Here is a 26,822-nt window from a genome sequence, read left to right as displayed (position 1 = left end):
TGCAAGGAACTGTGACTTCCACTTAGGTACAGTGTAAATATTTCTAAAGGAGATTTTATTTTTATTTGTTTAGTTTCAGTAACGTAAGTATTATGCACAAATTATTATGACTATAGTAAAAATTATTTTATTATATTGGAGCTATGTCACAAAATACTCGTCGTTTGAAATCGGACACAGAGTTGTCCGGTATGTCCTATGACAAGTGGCGTGTCCTTTTATATACCAGTCTGATTTTTTTTTATTTCTTTTAGTTAATTTATTATTATGATTGTTATATATACATATATATATATATATATATATATATATATATATATATATATATATATATATATATATATATAATGTACAACACTGAATGGGTCCCAGTGATTACAGATACATTTTAACAAACACAATGCACTTTAATTCTAAGCCATCAATGGACGCCGACATGCAGAAATTGAAATGCGGTACTGCCAAGGACTCGAACCCAGCAACCACATGACAAGTGCCTTATTAACTTACCAGCTAGGCTATCAAGATGCATGTCGGCCTCCATTGGTGGCTTAGAATTAAAGTGCATTGTGGTTGTATATATATAAATATATATGTATATATATATATATATATACATAGATACATATATATATATATATATAAACTTCATAATACTTTTTGCGACGGATGCAGAGATAAGGAGCACGCAGAGAAAAATGGAGAGATCATTACTGTGAATAACGCCGAAAGACAGGAAGAGGGTAAGTTGGGTGAGAGAGCAAACTGGAGCGAAAGATATTGTGGAGGCGGTAAAAGAGAGAGGAAGTGGAATTGTTCGGGAAAGTTAGTGCGAAAGAAGAATGATGGTCGACGGAACAAGTGTGTTACTGAGTGGATGTCGCGAGATGGGACGGGTAAAATAGTAAGGCCAGAAAGAGGGTGGAGATACGAGGTAGAGAAGTTTGCAGGAGTGACGTGGCAGATGTTGGCGCGGTCGTGCGAGTCGTGGAATGTTATGAATAAAAACATATGCTCAACAGTGGACTAGAATTGGCTGATTTATTATATTTTCCAGGCTATTTCTTCTTATACTTATGTAATATCTGAGTTATTATGAGATGAATTTTACGTCATAGATGTTGTGCAGCTTCATCAAATATGTAACAGAATCTGGTTCCAATATTTGTTTAACTTGGGCAATTTTAGCCTAAAGAAATATATAAAGAATTAGTACAATTAAGCTAATTTTGCTAATGAGTGACCGCATTTACACTAGGGAAGGTTATCATGACTTGAGCGTTAGAAGTCTTTGCACTTTTCATAAGTAAGATGCGTATGGATTGAATAAAATATATTAATAGAAATATTAAGGATGCAATAAAACGAGAATGAAATAGAATAAAATAAATGAATTTGACTGTGAGTGTGAGGTTCCTCATTATCCTTCTCTTCCTTTGCCTGTGCCTTTCTTCTTCTTCTTTTCTTTTCTTCTTCTTCTTTTCTTCTTTTTTTCAGTGTACATCACTGCACCTCTAGTTCTTCTTCCTACGCTTCTAAATCCCCCCTTCTTCCTCTACCATCTTACACTGTTTCTGCGCTTTTCTCTCCGTTTTCTTTTCTTTTCTTTTTCTTTTCCTCCTTTCCAGTATCCATGCTCATTTCGCTCGTGCCTCATTTTTCTTCCATTTTCCCATGCCATCTCTACTTTCCTACTTGGCTGTAACCTCATACATATTTGTCATTGTGACATTATCATGATAGATAATTTTATAGAATAATGAGGTTCCAGATCCGTGTTGTGGAAATAACATATGTCAAGCAGATGTAGCTAACAACATGTTTGTGTCACGTTAATGCTGGACTTGGCCGAAGCGAGGGAGGGAATGTCGATGACAGAATGACGTCATACCTGGCCCCGATGTTTCCTCTCCTACTTACCACTTGTTTTCATCTTTTTTTCACTTTTTGAAATGAGACATTAGTCATTCCATCATGCTTTTTTACCCGTCTCTCACTCTCATCCCATCCTCCCACCGTCCTGCTTTCTTCATCTATTCTCGCTCTTCCAACCCTTACATCCCCTTCCCCGTCCCCCAACGGGTGGCTATCTCCATCTCTCACTCCACCCCTCCAGAGCTGACGGGCGGGCGTCTGGGTCAAAACCACGTTCAGCTCTCAGTCGCGTTGTGTACGTCGTTTAGTGAAGGTGATAGCAGTGGATAGCAAACGAACGCGGAACCCCGTTTTCATACGTACAAACTTAGATTATAAAAGGACGCCAACAGGCACATCGTTAAATGGTGTTTTGTGTATATATTACCCCGTGATGCGAGGACGTGAAATATACGTTTGAACCTCTTATCGTCATTTTGGCAAATTCTTGCAAGGTGAATGGTGCGAACACGGTCAAAATAGAGCACCTGATTTTAGTGCCAAAGTTTATTATCCATATCACATGTGATACGTTGATCACGGTTACTGAAATGGAGTTGGATATTCGTGTTACCCCAGGGCGTGGCACTTGATCAATTATAACGTGGTTACACTTGAAACGGATTCGATGCACCCCCTTTGTGATCGGTGCCGAGCCGGAGTCGGATGTTGTGCTATGGCGCTCAAGTGCTGTTCTCTTTAGCGGGGGTGTGGTGCTCTAGCGGGGTCCACGTGGACTCGCCTCCTGGAGTGGTTTGATGGCTTGACCCTGTGTGAATATGTGTTGGTAAAATTGTCAAAAGCTCCCACTGTGGTACACGTCCGCCATGATGGGCTCCTGTCAAGCTCGTCGCTTTCGTCAGAAATGGATGAAAATGTTCACAAAGTGGATCACTTTCAGGATGTAGCTTTTTTATGTGCGGTACACCGTCACAGATAACATACAGATAAAGTGATATATTTATCGTGTGAACAACTAAAGTGTTTATAATTTCATTATTCTGTTTCTTTCGCGAAAGTGGAATGAGAAAAATATTTGTTGACGTGTACTTATTCTTTTTTTTTTTCTTTTTTTTTAACGTAAATATCGAGCTTTGATACCTCAGGGAACTTAGCGTGGACTGTTGCATTATGTGTTATTTTTATGAAGGGAGGGCGGGGCGCCCACGTGGCTTGGCAGAAATTGATTTAGACAACAAATTTAGTAACATTTGTTGGAGGTTGGTCTTGCGCATGTGTACATCCAAAGGGGAAAAGCAGGAAACGATGGAAATCCGGTTCCGTGAAATATAGGAACTGCAAACCAACTAACCAGAATAATGGGTGAATAGAGTAATCTAAAACTTTGGATAAATGGCATTCGAATTGTATTCGAAATAATAAAAGTTATATGATTTCAAAACGAGCATAACGACTTTCTGTTGGGGCGACTCACTTGGGCGACGTTCCGTGTAACAAGGGCACAGCTCCGTGTCGGTGTGCAAGCCCGTGCATTTGACAGCTTCGCCACCAGGGGCGTGATCAAAACCGCGTGACGCCATGAACACGTCACAAATACCTCATTCGCTGATACCTATCCGGACCTGGTATTGCCCCAGTTGGAGATACCGATATACTACATACTTTGATGCAATGTGATACAACTCAAACTAAAAACAGACGATTTGATTCAGCCGAGGGCTTGGTTTCTCTCCCCCCCCACTTCACCCCCGATCGAGGACTAGCCCAACTCTAACCCTCTTCCAAAATAATTATATCAATACATCTTTCGTTGTTGGGTAATTGGTATATTTCAATACCCAGTAGTTCCTGTCTAAATTTTAGTTTTGTATATTATTTACCAATGGAACAACAACGGAAGTGTACGTGTGGGTCAGGTAAAATGTCCGATTTGGTAAGTCGCCGTAGAGAGGGGATTAAAGTGGTTCTTGACTTCCCCCCCCTTCTCCCTAGATCACCCCATTCGCCCACTCTACTAATCCCCAGACCGAATGAGGGGAAACGAACTTCTCTGTAGCAAGTTCACGTTAGGGGACGCCTAGCTGTGGTTGAAGCCGGCCTTATCGCCATACTTGTTCAGACATCGTTTCTCATTGGGGATCGATCCAAGGACCTCTTAGTTACAATGTGAAATGGAAACTCTGTGCACTTTTTAATCACTGCTGAACAAAGACCTCTCTCATCCTCTGACACACTACTCCTGCAAAATGCTCTTTAATTACATTCACCTTTTTCTGGTCTTCCTCATCCATGCTTCCCATGTCGTGGCGTCCAGTCAGTAACACACTTGCTCCATCTGCCATCCTCATGGCTAACTTGCTTATCATTCCATTTCCGCTCCAGTCTGTTGTCTTAGCCAACTTGCTCTCCAGTCTATCAGTGATATTGCCAACATTAGTCTCATCATTATCGCCAGTGCATGTCTTAGTTGTGCCTCCACCATCTTCGTCAGTATCTGAGTTTCACACCCGTAGATTATAGCTGGTAATATCTGTTATTTTTTTCGTTGTAGACAAACAAATGGTCTCTTTTTTTTCCCCAAACATTTTATTGATGTTCGATCTTTGGTCAATTTCGTGATTTGGTCTGAATGATTATATTCTTTGTGTTATTCAATATTCTCGCCAATTGGTTTACTTTTATTTTCAGATTTGAATATTTATATTTTATTCATACTCACCTTCAAAGCTGCTTTGAAACTTTCCTTATTGAAATCATTGACTCTATTTTGCAAGCCTGGTTTCTGAATTGAGATTAATGTTGTACGGAAAAAGTAAGTCTAAATAGTATATCAAGAAAGACTGTCACCCTTTCACTACCAAGATGCACGGAGATGCTTGGCAGCAGAGAATGAATGTAAAGGCGTCACCCGGTATGGAAGGGGGTTGGGGGGATGCTGTAGCCGGAAGGAATAAGTAGGTCATGATCCCTTTGTATGTTCGGGTTGTAGGAAGCGAAACCAGGCAGATTCCCAGGCGTGTGTTTTGTGCGCTCGTCGTCTTAGGCCAGGGCACCTGGTGTGATCCCAGCGAGTTCTTTTCCCCCTTTCCCTCCCTCCCTGCTTCCTGCATCGTGTTGAACAGCTCGTTGTATTTTCTAATTATCTATATATCATCTTTCCAGACATGATTGAATTATGGTAATTAAATTGTTTAACAATATGTTTTAGAAATGGCCATGGTAAATATATGGTTGGCAAGTTCTTCGTGCAGTATGCACTGAATAGGTGGGGGAAGTGGAATTAACGGGATCAAGTCCTATCGCTCTCTAAGGCTAATGAAGAAAACGCCATCAACCAGTGACTGATTGAAGCTGTGCACAAACAAATTCTTGTGGTTTGGGACTTTACTACTTCAGGCGGCAGTCTGTTTTTTATTGTTTGGTTTGGTTTTCCCAGAGTTGAGGACAAGTGGATCAAACCTCCAGTTGAAGTAGTAGGAGCCTAGACCATAAAAGATTTTAGGGGGTGATACGATGACTGTTGGAGAATAAAAAGGAATTTCAAGTAAGAGGCTGTGGGAAGGGAAACACGCGCACACACACGCACGCGCGCACACACACACACACTCACACACTCACACATAATCGCTCAAGTGCCCATTCAACGAACAAAGGAGAAACGTGCGCTCGTGGGGTCAGGAGCAGATGCAAATAAGCAAAGAGGCAAGCACACACACACACACACACACACACACACACACACACACACACACACACACACACAATAGGAATGATGCTTCTGTTGATGCCAGGCGATTTCATTCAGAAGAAGGGTTGGGCTCTTAGATGCACCGGGAGGAGGAGGAGGGGGAGGAGAGGTGGAGGCTGTGTTTCTGAGAGGCAAGAGATGCCATCACGTGCAGGCACCTCTAGGTGCCATTGATTTTCCATGGTATGTGTCTCATTGTCGCTGCAACTCCCAAGTCACTGTAGTGTACATACAGTTTGCACGTACCGTACACACATACACACAGTACTCCCCAAATGTGCATTCCTTTTTTGCGTAAATAGGAAATGTTTATGGAGTATTTGTATATCGGGGCCCGTTGGAAAGAGAGTGTTTTGATGAGCCAGAGGTCTAAAAATGGCGCAAATCGTTCAAGTTGATCATGTTGAATATAAACAATTAATGAGAGATACTGATATATGTGGTGGATGTTATTTATTCATTTTCCTTAGTTTATTATGAAAAAAAAACTGGGTATTTGAGGTGGCAGCTGGTAGGTGTACAGAAGGCGAAGGAGATAAATATATAAGACATTGGCATCCGGTGTTGATGCGTTCGTTTTCTTCCGTAGTTGTGATGCGACTTGTGTTAGCTACGATGATGACGTCATGTCGCTTCTTATATAAGGGCTTGATCTATATTCTATTGGCTTCCTATGCTTTCGTAATCGCTCTCAGTGATTCTTGACTAGTATTTCCTGGGACTCAAACACTTAAAGCTCTTCCTTCGCTCCCGACGGGGTGCTAAGAGAGTGAATGAAATTGAACTAGGGTATTTGAATATGAACGTAAAAGGGATGAATGCAGGACGCCAGCAGGATGGTGTTGTTTGTAGAGAAAACAGGGTGCGTGGGAAAAGTGCAGCTGATCGTAGGGAAAGGAGGTTGGCTCGTGGGGAGGAGGAGGGGGGGTTCGTCGTTGTCGTCGTCGTCGATTTTTTTTTCCAAAGAATGGGACAAATCTCAAAGATTAATAAGCAACTAAATGAATATAATGGTTGGCAAAGATATGCAATTTTACCAGTTTTTGAATGTTTTAACGGAATTTGAATATTCTATATTCTCTTTAGTATTTGTAGGTAGTTCAGATGTAATTCCTGTTTTTCATATAAGGTGGTTTCCTGATGTCTCATTATTTTGTAAGCAAGGATGCATATTTTGTATATTCTTGGTTTTATTTGCAACCGAAAAATAGCAAACCTCCAACTGTCAGATCTCTTCAGTTAAATAGAATAGTCCTAATTTAGCTAGAATTTATTTTAACCGCCTGACGACAGTCAAAATAAAATTCATAAAACAGGTCATCTTGAAGCAGGGCCCCAAAAATGCTTCTGTTTTTTTTTTTTTTTTTTTTTTTTTTTTTTTTACATTGTAATATGACCGTCAACTAAATTACCATTGTATATATCCATTTATTTATTATTAAGTTAATCACATCATAAGTGATTTATTATAAGGAAGAAGTTGAGAGAAAAATAGCGAGTAGTTTTGAACATGGCCAATCTCAGGCTGGATGGTTAACTCAAGGTATGATGACAATTTTGATCACTTATTTTGGTTAACGCTATGTAATTTTGTCCAACTAAGGGATAGATTTCCTTCGAAGAGGTCAAGAACTCCGTTAACCATGGAAAGCGTCTAATCCCTCTTAGGGATTAAGTGCGATTAAGAAACCAGAGAAAATAGGAACTCAAAAAACAATAAAGTAAGAAGTGATCTAATGAAAAAAGAAAAGGACTATGCAGACTAAGAAGAACGAAAGAAGGGGGTGAGATGGATAAACTTATTACTAAAAGGCAGTTTTGAAAAGAGGAAGAGAAACATGGATTATATAGAAGGAACTATTCGGAAAGGTAAAAGTATTAAACAGGCACTGCACAGAGAATGTGGACATCAAATGCAGAGAGAGAATGTCAAAACAAATAGAAAAAAAAATACTATAGTTCGACCAGTATATGAAACTAGAAAAATCATCTAAGGAAGATGGAATTGCTGGTGATTTTCTAGAAAGACGCAAGGGTCATTATAGATTAACTGTGATTACAGTGGTTAAAAAAAAGTCCTTAAACAAGTCGCCGAGTTCTGCTTTTTAGCCCTTCTTGAGCCATGAAAAAAAGGTCTCTGAGGGGGTTACTGGGTCCTGATGGCTTAAAAGGTGGTGGAAGAGAGACGAAGTAAGCGAGGTAGTTGCTGAGGGGTGGATGGAATGGCGAACCGGTGGGAAGCGGGGGAGGACGAGGAGGGAGGGGAGGGGGAGGGGAGCTGGCTTAATAGCCCCAGGGCGGAGGGTTGAGTGAGTGGGGGAGGAGTCGAGTTACTGGGCCTCAGGGACGGATAAAGGGCACTCGGCAGGTACGACGTAGGACATTTGCAGGTGAAAATAGGACAATCGCCACTAAAAGGACACACACACATATATATATATATATATATATATATATATATATATATATATATAAATTTTAGGACATTAATATGAATACTCGTATTTACGGAAATTTGTGTTGAGCCCCATTTTTAAGTAGTTTTCTGGGCTAAGTAAAATAAATTAATGCTAACCAGGTTTTATCATTTTTGTTTTTGTGTATTTAATTTATTCTTTATTTACCATAAACTTTATTTTTCAAGTAGAATAAAATCGTCTGGAATAAACCAATAATGAAACATGTCATTTGTGTCATCGTATAGCGCAATATATATATATTTGTTCAACAGCAACTCATAAAACTAAGCTCTTTGAGCATTTGAATGAAGTTGACAGGATGTCCTTTTCTTCCAAGAATGATAAAAATATAATGATATTTACGTAGAATCGCTGTAATGGATAGTTTGTCCTAAAAAGGACACGTGTGACATTCAAAGAGAATGGGGCGGGGGGAGGATTTGTGATGGTGGGGAAGAGCATTTCCCATGGCGTGATTGTGAATAAATACAACCACCCCCCCACCTCGTTCTTGGTTCTCCACCCTCACCCTTTCCACCGTGGAAAACCTGCCCTCCACGCTTGAATTTCTTCCCCCCGCGTCAACCTTCCCTCCTCCACCTCCACCTCCATCTCCTCCACAACTCGAGTTGTCCTCAAAGGAGGAGGCGACACTTGAAGGAGAGTTTGAGGACGTTGATCATTCCTGAAACCGAGAAAACCGCAAGAGGCGGTGTAATGTTGAGGTTTGCCTTGTTCCTGTAAAACTACCGTCAGGTACTAAGAGTGTGGTCACTGCCTCCTCCTCCTCCTCCTCCTCCTCCTCCTCCTCCTCCTCCTCCTCCTCCTCCTCCTCCTCCTCTCTCCCACCACCACCTCATTACTTCCTCCAGTCATCAACCATATGTCCACTGCATTTAAATCGGTTCCTTCTGGTTTGTTTTGAAGGTGATTCTTCCTGCGCATTTTATCAGCACAACTACTTCTTTACCAGAGAGGGGAGGTCCTTGTCCCTTTATTCTTGCTGACGTTAGATGATTTGATCCAATTCGTTTGATAATCTTTAGGTAACGAAGAGGGTGGTACAACGTGCAAGCTTCGGTAACTCAAGCTACGTCATTTTTATAGTATCTTACATGTGAGTCATTCCCGACTTCGCGCGAAGTGAGGAGCTTTACTTTGCGAGCACACGCCTCTGACACTGCCCTTGCAACCAACACCATAACGTCATCACCTTGAGGATCTACACCATTGCAAATATTCTCGTATCCCTGTCTTATTTGTGTACGCCTATAGCTCCAATATGGTGTAGCGTACTCGTTTCCTGGCCAGTGACAGGCAATTTCCATCGACCTTGAACATCCATAAAAATAATACTAATAATAAATAGCTAAATAAAAATTAATCTTCCAAGCTGAAGTTCACCCCTTTAGCCCATTTCAATTGAATATAAATTGTCTGTCTTTAGCCATAATAAAGTGCGTCACTGTATTGAAGGATTTATGTGAAATCTATTTAAAAATTAAACAAGTCGGTAAATGAATAAGGAAATACTTGCACACGCTTCCGTTCATATTTACGGAAGTGTCCGACTTCGTTGTCACCGTGAGACTCCTCCTTTCCTCCTCCTCCTCCTCCTACTCCTCCTCCTCGTCCTCTTGCTCCTGGTCGAGTCATCCTTGGCCCACCTGTCCTTCGTGTTCCCTCGAGAATGATTATCAAGATCACCCATTCCTTCATTCTCGTCTCTTTTCTCCCCGCTCTTCTCCTCTCCTCTCCTCTCCTCTCCTCTCCTCTCCTCTCCTTGTTCTACACCCACAGACCTGATGGTGAAGAAGAGAATTAATTCTCTAGTTTAAGAAAAAAATCCAGACACATCCGGAAGGAAAGAGGAGTTGGTGCGGCTAAAGCTCACAAGACAAAAATTCGACTTTATACTAATCTCGTCTCTTTAATTTTTGTTTATTCCATACACGAGTCATATTAGAAATACTACATGGCATAATGGGGATATAGGTGTCTTTTTGATAAATCAATCAAATTCAGTCCAGCCGGTTCCAGGATCCCCGCTGGAATGAGGAAGTCAGCCAAAGAACAACGCTCAGTGTCTGGAAGTGCTTTCGAAGTTTCACGAAGCGTCGTGGTTTGCGCTCCCAGACCACTTGCCCTTTGATGTGCTGCACTTCCTGCGTGATGACTAGAGCGTAGCCACAACGGAACCCTTCCACAGTAGTCCAGAAGGAAGTGTGTTGATACTTGATCAACTTGGAGTAGTTCATCCGGCCCTCACACTCGTTCTTTGTCTGACCCCGTCCATCTTGGGTGACTTGGTGCCCATTCTTGATGGGAATGCTGGACCTTGGTGGAATGCCCCAGGCGAGTGGTGGTGGTGATGGTGGAATTGGGAGAACTCCACTTATCTTTGGTGCTTCATCGGAGAAAGTCCACTGGTCAGAGATGATCAACTTCGAGAGTTGTAGGTTCCACGCCGATGATGCTGAAGATGTCGATCATAGTTCCGGATCTTTGCGAAGTCGGCACGGACCCTCTGTATATCTTTGGTGTGTATCTTTGTGGTCAATAAACCCATAAAGAAAGAAATAAACCAGTAAATAAATAGAAAATAAAGAACCTGGTTAGGCCGATTTCCTGACTGCTTTGTCACGTGAGAATTAGAATTGGGATCAACTCAGTGTTTATTTTTTGACTAATGACCTCATTTTTGACGTGTTTGCTGGAAGGTTACATCTTTACATCAATCTAAAAAATATGAAAGGAAATGTGCTTGGTTTAAAAGACATGATTTTTTTTCGTCAAGAATGTCAACTGTGTCTTGTTAGCTGTCGCGTGTGTGGGAGGGTTGGTTGGTATATAATTATGTGCAATACTTTAGTGGTATGTTTTCTCTGTTAACTATCTGTTCGAACCTAACCCATCTATTCTTAACCTAACCTAACCTCACCTAACCTTAACTCGCCCAGCCTAACCTAACCTAACCTTACCTTACCTTCAAAGAACCAAGAAGTGGGCTTTCTCATTTGTCCGCTGTGCAACTGCTCACGACACACCTGCCCGTTGAACACCTGTCTGCCCCTGCGCCAGGAGTGTCTTGGGTGTAGCCAAAAGCCCTTGTGACCCTTTGTGCCCAAATAGCCAGGGCAAGTAGTAATCACCGCCAGCCGTGTTTGTGAGAAGCGTCTAGTATACTGTAATTGATATTTTTTAATTATAGTAGAATGAATAGATAAAATCAAGCATATCCCAATTAACTAACTGGAATGATTTTTGGATGCGACCCCCAACACACACACACACACACACACACACACACACACACACACACACACACACACACACACACACACACACACACACACACACAAAACTTGGGAAGAAGTGATTAGTGGAGTTCCACAGGGATCAGTATTGGCTACGATAATGTTTGCTGTTTATGTAAACGACATGGGTGAAGATGTGGAATGTTACATGAGCTTCTTTGCAGATGACACAAAATTGCCGAAGAAAGTGAGAACCGAAACGGATTGTGAGTCGCTGCAGAGAGATCTGAACAGGGTTTGGGAATGGAGTCAGAAGTGTGAAGTGGACTTCAACATTAAGAAATGTAGCATAATGGAATTTGGAAAAAGTAAAAAATATATAGATATCATGACAATATAAAATCGGTACAAACAAAGTAAAGAAAGTGGGATCTGAAAAAGACCTGGGAGTAATCATCACAAAGGACATGTCCCCTGATAAACAGATAAACAAAATTGTCGGACAAACCTACAACGTTCTAAGATAAAGGTGGCTTTTACCTACTTGGACGAAGGAAAGGTAAAGAAAATACTAGTCACACTGATAAGGCCAAGACTGGAGTACGCAGCAACACTATGGTCACCCAATACTAAAAAGAATATAAGGAAGATTGAAAGAATCCAAAGAGCAACTACGAAGATGGCCCCAACACTTTCAAAACTGTCATATGAGGAGAGATTGTCAAAACTGGAATTACCGACTCTGGAACAAAGAAGAGAAAGAGGTGACTTGTTGACCATCTATAGAATCATGAGAGGCATGGAAGTCCTTGATAGAGAAGACTTACTAAATTGGGATAAGAGAAATACAAGGGGACATGAAAGGAAACTCAAAAAGGACAGTTATAGAAGAGACCTGAAAAAGAACAGCTTTCCACACAGAGTGGTGGATGTATGGAACAAACTGGACGAAACAATAGTGTGTGCAAAAACCATACACGAATTTAAGAGCAAACTAGACACTGCGAGATACAGAGACGGGACACCACGAGCGTAGCTCCCCTTCCCGTAAGATACAACGCAGTTGAGCACCCGCAAGATACACGCAGTTCCAAACCGTTTCAAGAGTGAAAAGTGTCTTAATTTGAAAATGATAATAGTAATGATAATGAATGAGCCCATTCGTTGAGGTCTGAAATAGGAATCTTAAATGGTTATTCAGGCTATCGCCAAAGTATTCTACTCGTATGTAACTGAGAGTAAAATTTCAAGACAATCAGTCCAAATAAGCGCCACTGATAGATACTAATCCTTATTTGTTTTACTGACCTCAATCAAGAAACATAATTGTCTCTGTGTGTTTGGTCGTTATTCACTTAATTCATTTAATTGTTTATAATTACCATTATTTTCCCATCATTAATTGGGTCATATATTCATGTATTTTTGTTTACTCTTTATTTACTTGTGTATATAATTATATTTGCGTAATATATTATGTATTCACTGATTTTAGTTGTTTATATATGTATTTATTTACTCAGTATTTAGTTACTTGTCTATTATTTACTTGGTGTGTGTGCGTAGTACACACAAAGAGGCGGCGGGAGGAGGAGGAGGAAGAGCAGAAGGGGAGAAGGAGCAGGAGAGGAGGGGGAGCGGGGAGGATGGGGGAGACTGAGCCTCTGACCAAGACCTTAAGAGAAGTAGTGGGGGGTTGGGGGGCATTACCTGACTGAGTTGAAATCAGGTAGGGTGAAGACGGGGAGGAGGAGGAGGAGGAGGAGTGAAGCGAGACGAGGGAGGAAGGGAGAGAGGGTTGAGTGCTATGACATTGCGGGTGCTCAACTTCACTCTTTGTGCCCTCTACCGGAGGAGGAGTGAACCCGCACGCAGTCAGCGTTCACCATGAACCCTCTCGTTTGCTTGAACTTTCTGAACGTTTTTGGTCTTGATTGTTCGGTTCGTTAGCCTTGTTTCAGTACTTTTGGGGGCATTTGCACGTGGAAGTGGGTGTGAGGGTTAGGTGTTGTTCTCAACACCATGGATGAAATACCCAGTGGTGTATGCAGTGAGGCTTCTTGTGCTCCTGCAGGATGGACGTCGGAGAGGAATATCCCACCTTTCCTCTTTATGGGCTATCAACACTTGAGATGCAGCACCGAGACACTGGGTTCCGTGTTCCTATCAAAATCCATTGATTTGCATCACTTATAACATATATGGAGAATTAACGACTGCTGTCCGAGTGCTTCGTGCTCTTCTCCTCACCCCCCCCCCCGCCTACCCCTCTTCCTACTCTATCTCCTCCTCCTTGGCTTCCTTTCCCCCTCCTACTCCTCCTCTTCCCCCCCATTCTTCTCCACCTCCTCCTCCTCCTTGTCCTCCTCCTCCTCCTTGTCCTCCTTTCCCCCTCCTACTCCTATTCCTCGCTCTCTTCTCCCCTCCTCCTACTCTTCCTACTCCTCGTCCTCCTCTCCCCCTCCTACTCCTCCTCGTCCCCCTCCTCCTTCTCCACCTCCTCCTCCTCCTCATTATTCTCCTCTCCTCCTCTTCCTTCTCCTCCTCCTCATCAACTTCCCCCTCCTACTCCTCCTCGTCCTCCTCTCCCCCTCCTACTCCTCCTCGTCCCCCTCCTCCTTCTCCACCTCCTCCTTCTCCACCTCCTCCTCCTCCTCGTCCCCTCCTACTCCTCCTCCTCATTCCCCCTCCCCTTCGTGCAGCTACTACCCGGCAACATAGATAGAGCCCCACGCTCGCACAGCACCTTCTAGTACTACGTTTCTTCCAAGAGGTCCATGGGAGGAGGAGCCCGTGGACTGATGCCAGCCACCATGGGGCCACAGGCTTCCTGTTAGTGGAGTATCACTCGACACCCGATTCTTCTGAGTCTGTAAAAACTAGTCTAACCTGTCTCCACCATGCACTCGTCCTTTTTTTTTTTTTGGGGGGGGGGGGTTCCAATGCAGATATTCCATTTCTGGTCAACGAATATTTTCCTCTAACTTTGTCAATGTTACTCATAGTTTACAGTACTTGTTAACGTGGGTTACAGTGATAAAGTTCTCCAACAGGAGATATTGTACTTTGTCTGCCACGGTTTATTTTTTTTTTCTCTTTTAGCCTCTTTTTCTCCTTGTGTAAATGTAGGGATTGACGAAGACTTGTTTGAGAACAAATTTACATTAGTTGATTTTTTAAACCATCTTATCGTAATGTACACATTAACACGAAGAAAAACGTCGGAAATAATTAGAAGAAAAAGTATATGACGAACTCCACTCAAAATTCTGGGAATTATCTTTCAATAATTCAACAACATTAGTGAAGCAAATTCACCGACAAATTAAAACGAATAGGTCAGAAACCAGTGACTAGCGCCAGCACCGATCCTTGAGGAACCCCGTACACTATTCCCTTGTATTGGCTCGCTTTCCTACCTAGACCATCCCTGTCTACCTATTTCTACCTTATCCCTTCCCCCACCCCCCTCCTTTCCCTCCTCCCCTCCCTCCTCCCCTCCCTCCTCCCTTCCCTCCTTCCCTCCCTTCCTTCCTCCCCTCCCTCCTCCCTCTTGCCATTGCATGAGCACCTGTAATTCTAATATGGCTTCTTCTACAACACTTTGTCATTTACACTCCTTTTCTCCTCCATATCCTCGCTTTACTTCCTCCCCTCCCTCCGTTCTTCCAATACCCCCCCTTTCACCCCCGCCCCCTCTAATTGAGTTCTTCCTTCTTCACTATTCCCTTGCAATGCACTTTACTCCCTCACTCTCCTCAGCTCGTCAATTAAGCCAACATATATATACATACATATACCAAGGCTTTTTCCCCCTTCCAAGGGAGGTAGCCAAAAAGGGAAAGGCATAAAAACACTCCCACCCATTTCATCCCTAGATACACTCCACACCCCTCCCACCCTCCCTCTCATCTGTATATACACAGATATATACATAAGATAATGCACGCCAGCGCCGCGAGATTATCTACAAGGGTACAAGAGCTGGTAAACTACATTCCTTAACAACAACAACAACAACAACCCTGTCCTCCATCCTCCAACTTCTGCCTATTTCCTCGCTACACCAATGGTTCCCCAATCAAAAAAAGAAAAGAATAAAAAAAATCTTACCAACAAACTCATCAGTATCTTTAATATTTCTTTTAACCCAATGCGTAATAAATGCAGCTTGTCTATACATTTTTGGTATAACAGTAATATCACATAGGCAGTAATTGCAATTACTCTCTGTTGGAAATAAATCTATTACGAATTTCATGAGGGTAGATGATTGTCATTACGGTCGCTATGAAATTGGTAACAGTGGAGAAATTAATTACACCTATTTCGGAATGATCTGTACATCCTTTAGATTTGTTTCATTTATATTATATTTATTCATATGTTTTTTCTATTTTTGCTTACCGTTTATTTCCACGTATAAGACGACCCTAGAATCCAAAAATTCACCCCTTAAAATTGGGGGTCGTCTTATACTACCATTATAAAAATCAGACCTTGAATTCTACGTGAGATGACTTGGTAGGCTAGCCTGCCGATAACCACCGATACACAGGAAATGATTCACATTATGATAAGAACTGGTAATAAAGGTAATTAAACCATATTTACCTTATATATTATTGGCATATCTTTATAGTAAATGGCAATTGTTAATAAGTTCGAGGAATAATTCTATATTAATGAAATTACGGTACTTTTAACTATTTTGTAAAGAAACTTGCCTCGCTACTATCACGTACTCCAGATTTCACTCCAATTGACGTCATACATCTTCGCTTCACTGACACATACTACATATTTCATTCTAAGATCAGAGAAATCTGTTCAGCTTAGGGAGTGTTACCATAACACTGGAAATATTGGAAAAAGGGGGTTAATTCCTTTCCCTCCTGACAGTATCAGCCCTGGAACCTCCTGACTCAATTTGTCCCGGCTTTTCCCTTCCCAAGGGATTTATCAATCTTTAGTGCAACCCTCCAGGTTTGACAAGGTTTGCGTTTTTTTTTTCTCTCGAAAAAATGCCTTGGCAATTTTGTTGTTAAAAAAAAAAAAACTGACAAAAGGTCTATAGTGTGTGTGTATACATATATATATATATATATATATATATATATATATATATACAGTATATATATACGTATATATATATATATATGTATATGTATATATTTTTTCTTGGTGATGCTTGTAGGGATTTCCCTCAGCTGAATAGAATCACCTTGTCCAGTAAAAATCAGCGTTAGAATCGAATACAGAATCCACGGTTTGAAATATTATTTGGTTTTGATTAGTTTTGGTAAGTATGGCGAAAAGGAAGTGAATTTGTCAAAACTCGACGTGTTTGGCATAAAAAAAAAAGTTATAGTGGAAACCCTAATTCTATAATGGGTCAGATTCAGTGAAAAACATCAAATTGAAATATATAAATAGGTAAACAAAAAAGACTAAACAACCAGTTGGCAGGCATGACAGTCTGTCGCTTGTTTATCAAAGTGAATCTAAAAAAAAACAGAAAAATAAATAATTAGGAAGCTCTTATCGTCTGATGATGCTGACCACCATTGCCCTCCTTCCTCTCGCTCGCTCTCTCTCTCTCTCTCTCTCTCTCTCTCTCTCTCTCTCTCTCTCTCTCTCTCTCTCTCTCTCTCTCTCTCTCACTCTCTCTCTCACTCTCACTCTTCCTTCCTCCTACCCTCGGTGCTGTGGCGGTCAAAAAAATCTGAATAGATTCGCCTGTAATTCAACCAGAATAAAATCATTAATGTACACCACCGCATGGAAATTGTTCCTTGACACGGTAGTGTTCCTTGATGTAAACCAGTGGGTCTTAATCTGGTGTACAAAACCTTGAACCAGGGGATACGATAGCCAGTTCATGCTACTGTATATTTACAATGAGAAAGCAAAGCAAGGGTTGTATCACTAATCCTTTTCATATCTTTGCACTGTATTTGTATTGGATGGGGGTACGATATTTTTTCTGAAATATCAAGGGGTATTAAGGACACTGAAAGAAGTTAAGAATCACTGGTATTAAGAAAAGCGTCACCATTAAACTTGGAATACGTCATTATATCGAAAGCTTTAAGACTGATCTTTCTCCCTCCCTTATTTGGCGAACGAAAAAATAAGAAAAGATAAGATCGTCAGTAGGATGTGCCCTAAGGACGAGTTTCAGATAAGACGTATCAAGACTACCCTAAAATAAATAGAAAACGTCGGATGTTAATGATAAAAGAGTACTTAGCCGTATCTAGACGAGGCCAGGACAGTGCTTGAGTTGTTTCCGTAATTATATTCCTTTGTGTGTCCTTGAGTGTAAGTGTGTGTGTGTGTGTGTGTGAGAGAGAGAGAGAAAGAGATTCTTTCTGCTTATGGAAGTTCGTCGGTGATTGACGACGAGTGTTCCGGTGAAGTGTGGTGGGATGAGTGAAGCAGAGTGTGACCCACCATGGTCTTGAATCACGTACTGAAAGTGTGATGGACAGTAATTACCCTCCTGGATGAGATTTTTCAGCATGGTTAGTTCGATTTGTGGGTAATGCATACCACATACTACACAACCATTTCTTTGTTCAAGAAGGAGAACAGCGGTTTGTAGTGTTTGTGGAGCCTTCAACGCCCTGAGTGGGATGCGTCCTTGGTACCACAACGTGACGAGCATTGACGCTATCCATTATCATATGTGTTTGCTCCATAGTGTCATGGCATACCATATCTCTAGATTGAACTGAAGTTGAGCGTTATTACTCTTGGTTATTTATATAATTGTGTTGCGTATTTTATTGTTATTAATATTATTATTATTGTTATTTTTATTATCATCATTATTATTATTATTATGGGCAGAAATTTTTATCTCTTACCCCCCCCTCTCTCTCTCTCTCTCTCTCTCTCTCTCTCTCTCTCTCTCTCTCTCTCTCTCTCTCTCTCTCTCTCTCTCTCTCTCTCTTCACCCTCTCCTCTCCTCCCTATCTCTCCATCCCCCTCTCTCTTTCGCTCTCTATCTCTATCTCTCTCCTCCCTCTCTTTTTCTCCCTTGTACCTCACTCTCTCCTCTCTCTCTCTCCTCCCTCTCCCTCTCCCTCTCTCCTCCCTCTCTTTTTATCCCTTATCTCTCGCACTCTCCCTCTCTACCCCCCTCTCTCTCCTCTCTCTACCTCTCTCCTTCTCCCTCTCTCTTTTTTCTCCGTTTTCTCTCTATCCATCTCTTTCTCTTTCCTTTGTCTTTCAATCTCTCAGTTCATATGTACCATAATATGATTTTACCTCAGCATTATATATTATATAATCCTTGTTAGGTTTAATTCCTTTTACATTTCCTGGCGCAAAGCAAAGAGATTTTAATTATAAACCGCCACGGAATTATACATATATTCTTTATGCCTTCAATTCCTTCTCAGCTTCATATCCGGCAGCATGTTTATTCGGCTTTATATTCCCTCTTGGGGTAATTTTAATTAAATGAGATTAATCTCCTAAAAAAAAAAAAAAATTGATAATGAAAAAATGCTGGTCGCTACATTTCTGCGTGTATCCCTTGTATCGCTTGAATGACTATTGTTTAAGGGTGATAGTGTTTCAAGGATAAAAGGGGGGATAAATGTTATGATTTGTGGATTTTGTTATGGCTAATTCCGGAATAGTTTTTATTGGTTTGTTTTATTATATATTTGCGACACTGTTTCTGACCCAGGGCAGTGGACAGGATGCAGGGATGACCCGTCATCCAGGAAGTGCCAAGATGTGAGGGAGGGAAGAGGGTGGAGGGGAGTGGAGTATGTAGGGGATGGAATGGGTGGGAGTGATTTCTATGCCTTTTTCTTTTTGGCTACCTCCCGTGTAAGGGGAAAAAAAGCCTTTGGTATATGTATGTATAATTTATTTATATTTATTTTTCATTTGTCATTCTGTTTGCAACTAAAGGGACGTAATTGCCTTGAAGGTGTTGGAATTCAGTCTGCAAGTCGGTTGCACCGTACTCCACAGGTTAGGGTGGTTGTGCACTGGGCCACCAAGGACATGACCCGTATTCGAACCCCCAACCCCGACCTAGGAAGCAAATAACCAATTTGGCTGTACAGTATATAGCCTGAACTAGACTTGGTTAGGTAAAATTAGTTTAGGTTATGCTAGGTTTTGTTAAAAAAAAATGAATATCTTAACAAAGACTTGAAGGAATTTGTCTGAATATTTAGACCCATTCGTTTTTTCTTTTAATGTCATTTATATGCAGCTGGAAGCCTAGAATCGATTTTTGAAGTGGTTACTGATTGGCCAATTATCGTACGTACCTCATAGTCCTTTTATTTTAACGTGGCAAAGATGTATTTTGGAGAATTGGAAGTTTGTGTGTATCTGAATTTTTCGCCTAAATTATTTCATTCTCAATTTATTTTTTCTTCTTTTCGTGTCTTGGTGATGTTTTCTCCTTTTCGCTTTCTTTTTTATTAATTTTGTTTAGATTTTCTTGATTATATTCTATTTTACTGTATTTTATCCCCTCTCTCTCTCTCTCTCTCTCTCTCTCTCTCTCTCTCTCTCTCTCTCTCTCTCTCTCTCTCTCTCTCCACGTGCGTGTATGTGTGTTTGATAGGAAATAGTAACACGACAGAGATAGCAAATTATATCGTGAAGGGAATTTGGCTTACAGTGGGCGTACTTGCGTACGAGCTTGATCCACAAGGAAGAAGCAGATTCCCTTAGACGAGGGCCTGCAGGTACGCATTTGTCTACAGTTGCCATGCCGTGCTACGCGTACGCTGAGAAAGTACGCGCGCGTATGTGGGTGTTTCATTTTGTAACATATTTTTGTTTAAATATATTTTTAACGAGTTGTTTCTAAACCGATTAAAACAGCCTTAATGGTTTCCCAGGTAGGCATGGTAAATGGCAAAACCTGTTAATTGAGGAAACTTTGACTTTCAGCCATGATAAAAAAAAAATAATAAATGAGTAGGGGAAAAAATCCAGAGGACGGGAGCGGGCATGCGCACAGCTTTACCTACCTCCACCTTAGAGCCTACACTCCTTTGCAGAACTGAGCAAAGATCGCCTTTGTGACTCTGCTCGTTGGTCGGGGGCGCTTTTTCGTTGTGATAAAGACAACTTTGTTCTACTCGCTCGCTTGCCGTCTGTGCTTGGCCTTGGTTGGCTGGGGCCTCATCGGTGGGGGAGGCGAGGGAGGGAGTGTGGTGAGGCGAAGGAGCGGTGAAGGTGGGGGGTGGGGGTGGTGCTGAGGTGAGGGTGGATTTGAACGGCTCGCGACAGCGTCCCGGGGTTGCCATATGTGTGTCCTTTTTTCATGTATTTTGGCATTTTTTTAAATCTCTATGCCTTTTGTATTTTAAAGAAAGGACAATGAACTCTTACCGTATATTTCAAGTCATATCCAAAGGTGGCTTCCGTTGACGCAAAGTTTTCGATTAAATGAATAAAAGATAAACTAGCATTGCTGGGTAATTATGTTTATTGTATACATAACCGTTTCAACACATTTACGAATATGATGATTTATGGCTAGCTGGTCTAATTTGATGTCCTTTATAAAAGAAAAAAGACCTGTTTTAGCTTTATATGTCCTTTTTTATTCTTACGCTTGGCAACTCTGGTTGAGCCGCATCTTGGCGTGTCCCTTTTTTGCGGAAATGTTGTCGTCTCGTCACAGGGGCCAGTGACGTCACGGGAGTTTTTGCTTGGCGTCCAACATGGCTCCCCATGGCCTCCGAAGGGGGTAGGGTTGCCACAAAGATGAATAAAACATTTTGGTGGCCGCCAGAGACGGATCAAGCCCCCTTCTATGGTGATGATAATAATAATAATAATAATTAATAACAATAGTAATAATCTGACGTAGCCAAGCCTACGCTTTCCTAGCCAAAATATGCTTGTCCTTTCCCTTTCACTAGGTTTTCGCTTTAGCTATCCGAGGGTGGAGCCACGGATATGAATGAAAGAGCCAGAAGATAGCCAGAATAAAAGGATAAATGATTAACCTAACTTAATCTAACCCAACCAAACGTAACCTAGCCAAACAAAACAAAACACAACTAAACCTAACCTAGGCAAACATAGGAAAACTTAACGTAGCCAAACCTATCCTAACCTTGCCTAACCTAACTTACCATGACCAAGCCTAATGTAGTCACATTAACAGAGGCTCAGAAAGAAAAAAAATACACAAGTAAATAGATGAATGCATTTTGGGAAATCTCTGGAGTCGACTTATTGGTTTTCGGAATGGAAGTGACCTACCGGGTATATAGGAGGCGCGTAGGGCCGGTGGTCAGTGCTTAGCTCTGTCCCAGAAAGAGAAGGTGGGGGAGAGGGAGGCTCAACATCACCATTCCCCTATGAGCTTCTGTTGGAAAAGGTAACAGTCACTCTTACTGGGAATCGGGGGGGATTGCGGGATTCGGACCCACAACGAAGCAAATGGGAGACCAGCACGCTTCCAATTACGCCACCAGCGTGTCCTAAAAACATAATTTGAATTGCCTGGCTTGCAGATGTAGTGATTTTGCGCGTGTGTGAGTGAATGCGATAGATTTAAAAAAATGGGATACATCGAATATAATCGCTTGACAAATGCACACTTCACATGAACTGTTACGGCATTGGGATTATTTATTTATTTATTTATTTATTTTTTTTTTTTTTATTGTCTGTCAGATATTTCTGGACACGTGTCTGAAACGCCAAGAACCCCAAACGGTCTCAGTCTTGTTTCAGGCTGTTGATTCAGACAGCTGTAATTTACAAACCACACTCTTAGATTAATATATAATGTGTTTCCAGGAGGAACCAAGATAAGAGAGAGGGAGGGGGCTGGATGGGAGTGGAGTATGTGGGGAAGGAATGGGTGGGAGTGGATTTTATGTCGTTGTTTATTGGCTACCTCCATTGTCAGGGCGGAAGAGCCTTTAGTGGATGAATGTATTTACTTATGTTTATCAGTCTAAAGTAATTTTAACATTGCTAACATACCAAAAGTTCTGCATATGGATCTAACCCTACAAACAACCTTCATTAAACCGTGGTGGGGGTAAATGACGAAGTCTGTATCGTTCTTTAGGTGGACAGCCCGGTGGGTCTGTATTGGTCCATCAGGGCTGAACTAAAATGTGATGTGCAAAGGTCTTGGATTTTTGTATCCTTCAGGGGCATTTTATACTTAAAGAGACATTTTTTTTAAGTGGATAGTCAATGTGGAAATAAGATAGATAAATTAATGGGACACGCCAAGATGCTGCTCAACCAGAGTTGCCAAGCGTAAGAATAAAAAAAAAAGGACATATCGGCAGATGAGTATTGGAAACTTCTGTTCCACAATGAACAACGAGGGGGAAAAAGCCCCCCCCTCGTAGTTTTGAGCGATCAGCTACACAGCGGCTATCCAGTTAAAATTTGTAATAAGAAAGACTTTCATAAACTTGGTTTTAAAACAAGTAATTGAATTTGCTGTCTATCTACATTATATATAATTTTTCTTCGTTAAACTTGCTATTTGTGTATAATAAGGGAAATTCCTTATACTTCGTGGATAAGAACCTACGTAGATAAACTCGTGGAAGACGTCGTTCGTCCATTTTATAGATGTCACGGATGAAAAATGTAGTCACACATTTGTAGATCACAACAAATCAGGTCATTATTGAGTAAGGATGTCTTCTTTCCGTGATCCTTCCCTTATTTCTCTCTCTTTGTAAGGGGGTGTTATATAAAGATAGCATCTCCGCCCACTCCCCCTCCCCCTCTTCCACTTTGTACTACTGAAGAGGACTGCAGTTAGTAGTCGAAATGTGTTGAATTCCCGTTTCCAGTCTTTTCCTCTGTTTCGACTGTGTTTATTATATGCCTGTGTGTGTGTGTGTGTGTGTGTATATATATACATATATATATATATATATATATATATATATATATATATATAGTAGCACATTTGTACATGACACACAGGAAACCCACAGTCGGAGAAAATAAACTTCGAATAAAGAAGAATCCTATATTTCGGCTATCAACTGTAGCCCTCTTCAGGAAAGTACCTTTCCTGAAGAGGGCTACAGTTGATAGCCGAAATATAGGATTTTTCTTTATTCGAAGTTTATTTTCTCCGACTGTGGGTTTCCTGTGTGATATATATACATATGTATATATATATATATATGTATATATATATATGTGTGTGTGTGTGTGTGTGTGTGTGTGTGTGTGTGTGTGTGTGTGTGTGTAAAAAACTGAATGGGTCCCAGTGACTAGAGATACATTTTTATCGACCACAATGCACTTTAATTCTAAGTGTGTGTAATGTGGTTTCAAGAAATCTTCGCTGAAGAGTTTCTGAAGTCGAGTCGTCATGTACAAAGACGTTTCTAATCACGATTCGTTTACGCTTCGACTACGGTTTCCCTTTTATTTTTCCTTCGATCAAAGTCGTCCTTGAATTTTATTCCAGAATGATAAAGGATTAGATAGAGGGGAGGGAGGGAGGGTGTTTAGCTGCTACTGAAATTGTAACCTCTGCCCAAATTACTTGGCGATTTTGAAACTCAGCAAAGCGTGGGCAGCAATTTAAATGTTTTATCATTGTAATAATGATGATGATATTATTATCATTATTATTATTATTATTATTATTTTGTTTTACTCTTATTTATTTTTTCTTTTGTCCATCTTATTTATTTTATTTATTTATTTTTCTTCCGGTGTAGGGGAACTTCTGGAACCATTTATGTACAGGTGCTGCTGTCAAGTTCCAGCAGAAATGATCACGACGTTTTTTTCGATTTTGGATTTTGTAATTTTGAAATTTTAAATTAGGCAGTTGACCGATAAGTTGGAATACATCGTAATTGACTGACTCGTTTGTTAGCCTCGTTTTTGTTCATTCATTTGTGTATTTCTGGTTATGTATTCATTTATTTATTCATTAACTTTTTTTAATTTTACTCTAGGAGGTATTCAATTTCGTTTTGACATGGTTTCCAATGTAATCTCAGAAACTGAGGATAGACCGGGAGTCTACCTGGAATAATTTCGGGACAAAGAATAGGAAGAAAAGGGTGGGCGTGGCTATGCGCTACTCACCCTCCCATCAAAAGTACCCTCATCCCCTCGACGGCCGGCATCGATCCCCTCCATTTCACTACTGCCGCCGTCATTGCTGAGGGAGATGGCTGTGATGGTGGGGGAGGCGGGGATGTAGACGAAGGGCGGCGGGGGAGAGAGGGAGAGAGGGAGGGAGGGAGGCTGTGGACTTTTGCCAACCGCCGCCAACACTCGCCGGGTTTCCCTCGGGCTGGGGCGGTGGCCCAATGGCCGCTTGCCTCCTGTTTCGTGGCTGCCACTCACAGGGGGCTCTTCCCCCCCCCCCCCCCACTCTCTCTCTCTCTCTCTCTCTCTCTCTCTCTCTCTCTCTCTCTCTCTCTCTCTCTCTCTCTCTCTCTCTCTCTCTCTCTCTCTCTCTCTGTCTCTCTCTGTCTCTCCTCTCTCTGTCTCTCTCTCTCTCTCTCTCTCTCTCTCTCTCTCTCTCTCTCTCTCTCTCTCTCTCTCTCTCTCTCTCTCTTTCTCTCTCTCTCTTTCTCTCTCTCTCTCTCTCTGGCCTTATATGTCCTTCTATTCCTTTTCTCTCTCCTCTTCCCATCCTCCTGCTCCTCACTCTCCTTCCTGTCCTCTTCCGCTTGCTCCTCTCGCCCTCCCATTCTCTTCTTAATATTGCTACTGCCACCATTACCACTAACAACCTCCTCCTCCTCCTCCTCCTCCTTCTCCTCTTGCTCCCCCTCCTCCTCCTCCTCTTGCTGCTCCTCCTGCCATTCATGATCCGCCCTTTATGAGTTTCCACCTAATCCACCTTAACAAGTTTCCTCTGAATCCACGGGATGCGAGCACATATGTCTGTCGCGTGGGTCAGTCACAAAGGTTTCTTGAACCTCGAAGTCTATGAAATCTGACTTTTTGTTGTTATATCTAGAAATTATCGTAATGCCAATTTCTAGTAGGGTAGTTAACGTAAGCAACATTGGATTCGTGACATGCACCCTAAGCAGTCGACTATATCTCCACCTGCAACAAGGGGCGCTTCCGTAGAATTGTAGGACGTTTGGGCCAGCGAGGTGACCATGTGTGGACCTTTGGGCCATTGAATAAAATATCTTAATTTTGTTTCATCTTTTGGGGGATATATATATATATATATATATATATAATATATATATATATATGTATATATATATGTATATTTTTTTTTTTCATTCTAACCTAAACTAACCTAACAAAAACGCATACCATTTTCTTATTTCATTCCGTGGACCAAACGTCCTACTTACTGTGGCCCGAAAGTCCGATCACCCTTCTACCTGGACCATTGACGCTGCCATCAAGCTAAACTGTATAGGGATACATTCTGAAAGCTAAAGACATTGGGAGAAAGACTCCCGATCATCAATACCCACTCATACACTGACCTCTGTCATTCCACTGTTAAGTACCACAGACACAGTGGTGGTTAATTGTCCTTCGTTAGGCATCCATATTAGGTAAGAGAGCAAACCAGAGGGAAATATATTGTGGGGGCGGTAAAAGAGAGGAAGTGGAATTGGGTAGGGAAATTGCCGGTATAGGCCACGGAGTAGAAATAAAGATATTGAAAGTTCTTGCCCTTTATTAGTTGGTCGGAACCGAATTGATTTTACATGTGGCCACAAACCGATATATATATATATATATATATACCGCCTGGGCAGTCACCCGTGCTGCGTAATTACCATACTTAGGTCAGCCTTGGGTCACGCGGGGATGAAGCGGGAAAGCTCAAGAATTACTTATAATTTCAGGTAGGTGTGTGTTAAGGTCGCAACGCGTCCCCTCCGAAGCCACTCGGTCAAGTCGCACATGGTTTGTACACGGGAAATAATGATGGGCGATGGAGCAAGTACGTTACTGAATGGACTCCGTAAGATGGAAAGCGTGCAAGAGGGAGACCAGACATGCCTTTATCTTGCGGGAGAATTGTTGGATATTTTGTCACTGGTCATTCTACCTTTTGGCCTACACGCTCTTGGGAATTCAACGAACACGACCAATTAAGTGACACATGTCCATCACTATGTATAGCAAACTGTCGTTATAGTCGACGTTGTCGTGCAGTTATTACTTTTTTCAACTATTGTGATAAAGGAGTGTTCCAAGGTTTTAAATTAGTTTCCATGACTGCTATCCTGAATGCGTATGCCAGTTTTTATGGAGTTTTGTTAAACTTTAGGCTAAACTTGTTCAACAAATTAGCATTAACATACAAAATATAGGCTAAATGCTTGTTAAAGGGCATATAACCTTCCATACGTCACCCTCAACCTGTCTAACGTGTCTACCCATTGCGAATCTACTTGTCTACTCCCGTCTATGTCCGTCTAAGTTGTCACGCTTCTTAGCGTGTGGTTTCCAAGAAACTGTCACCCATACTAGGGATTTGCTCTC

At 41.5% G+C, this 26,822-nt stretch overlaps 1 protein-coding gene across 2 annotated transcripts in view; it reads left to right on the top strand.

The window, feature by feature from the left end:
* Positions 1-2,103: 2,103 nt before the first annotated feature.
* The window catches only part of LOC143040307 (transmembrane protein 47), a 51,736-nt gene continuing 27,017 nt past the window's right edge, over positions 2,104-26,822 (top strand). Inside the window, exon 1 of one of the 2 annotated variants that reach the window (XM_076211197.1) lies at positions 2,104-2,188. The gene's annotated coding sequence lies outside the window, so the exon portion shown is untranslated. The remainder of the gene's footprint in view (positions 2,189-26,822) is intronic. The other variant, XM_076211198.1, reaches the window with a different exon arrangement.

Source organism: Oratosquilla oratoria, chromosome 28 (genome assembly GCF_046742065.1).
Source record: "Oratosquilla oratoria isolate Oo_2021 chromosome 28, ASM4674206v1, whole genome shotgun sequence".
Classification (NCBI taxonomy): domain Eukaryota; kingdom Metazoa; phylum Arthropoda; class Malacostraca; order Stomatopoda; family Squillidae; genus Oratosquilla; species Oratosquilla oratoria.
The sequence above is the reverse complement of the archived record's forward strand: the minus strand, read 5'-3'. Positions and strand labels throughout refer to the sequence as shown.